This window comes from Arachis ipaensis, chromosome B5 (assembly GCF_059453495.1).
Source record: "Arachis ipaensis isolate K30076 ecotype BB chromosome B5, ASM5945349v1, whole genome shotgun sequence".
NCBI classification, from domain to species: Eukaryota; Viridiplantae; Streptophyta; class Magnoliopsida; order Fabales; family Fabaceae; genus Arachis; species Arachis ipaensis.
Window position 1 is genome coordinate 77,219,761 of NC_142440.1, and position 1,263 is coordinate 77,221,023.

The 1,263-nt window shown below is 40.2% G+C and overlaps 1 non-coding gene across 1 annotated transcript; it reads left to right on the forward strand.

Moving 5' to 3' along the window:
* Nucleotides 1-669: 669 nt before the first annotated feature.
* Nucleotides 670-777, forward strand: LOC148564681 (small nucleolar RNA R71). Its single transcript, XR_015884188.1, has one exon. It is a non-coding gene; the product is annotated as a small nucleolar RNA R71 (small nucleolar RNA).
* Nucleotides 778-1,263: the final 486 nt, after the last annotated feature.

Consider the following 1,263-nt stretch of genomic DNA (forward strand, 5'->3'; position numbering starts at 1 on the left):
TACTCAGCTGGCCCACTTGTGCTTCCAAATTTCTAATGGAAGACCTTGTTTCATTCATGAAACTTACAGTGGCCTTAGATAGATCAGAGACTAAGTTTGTTAAATTAGAAGTATTTTGTTCAGAGTTCTCTGCCTGTTGCTAAGTGGATCATGGAAAAGGTTTATTATTGTTAAACCTGTTTCTTCCACCATTATTAAAGCCTTGTTGAGGCTTTTGATCCTTCCATGAGAAATTTGGATGATTTCTCCATGATGAGTTATAGGTGTTTCCATAAGGTTCACCTAGGTAATTCACCTCTGCTATTGCAGGGTTTTCAGGATCATAAGCTTCTTCTTCAGAAGATGCCTCTTGAGTACTGTTGGATGCAGCTTGCATTCCATGCAGACTCTGAGAAATCATATTGACTTGCTGAGTCAATATTTTGTTCTGAGCCAATATGGCATTCAGAGTATCAACTTCAAGACTCCCTTCTTCATGGGCGTCCCATTACTCACAAGATTCCTTTCAGAAGTGTACATGAACTGGTTATTAGCAACCATGTCAATGAGTTCTTGAGCTTCTGCAGGCGTTTACTTTAGGTGAATGGATCCACCTGCAGAAGTGTCCAGTGACATCTTTGATAGCTCAGATAAACCATCATAGAATATATCCAGGATGGTCCATTCTGAAAGCATGTCAGAAGGACACTTTTTGGTCAACTGTTTGTATCTTTCCCAAGCTTCATAGAGGGATTCACCTTCTTTCTGTCTGAAGGTTTGAACATCAGCTCTAAGCTTGCTCAGCTTTTGAGGAGGAAAGTACTTGGCTAAGAAAGCCGCGACCAGCTTATCCCAAGAGTTCAGGCTGTCTTTGGGTTGAGAATCCAACCATAATCTAGCTCTGTCTCTTACAGCAAAAGGGAAAAGCATGAGCCTGTAGACTTCAGGATCTACTCCATTAGTCTTAACAGTATCACATATCTGCAAGAATTCAGTTAAGAACTGAAAAGGATCTTCAGATGGAAGTCCATGAAACTTGCAGTTCTGCTGCATTAGAGAAACTGATTGAGGTTTCAGCTCAAAGTTGTTTGCTCCAATGGCAGGAATGGAGATGCTTCTTCCATGTAAATTGGAATTAGGTGCAGTAAAGTCACCAAGCATCTTCCTTACATTATTATTATTTTCGGCTGCCATCTCCTCTTCCTGTTCGAAAATTTCTGAAAGGTTATCTCTGGATTGTTGTATTTTAGCTTCTCTTAATTTTCTCTTCAGAGTCCTTTCAGG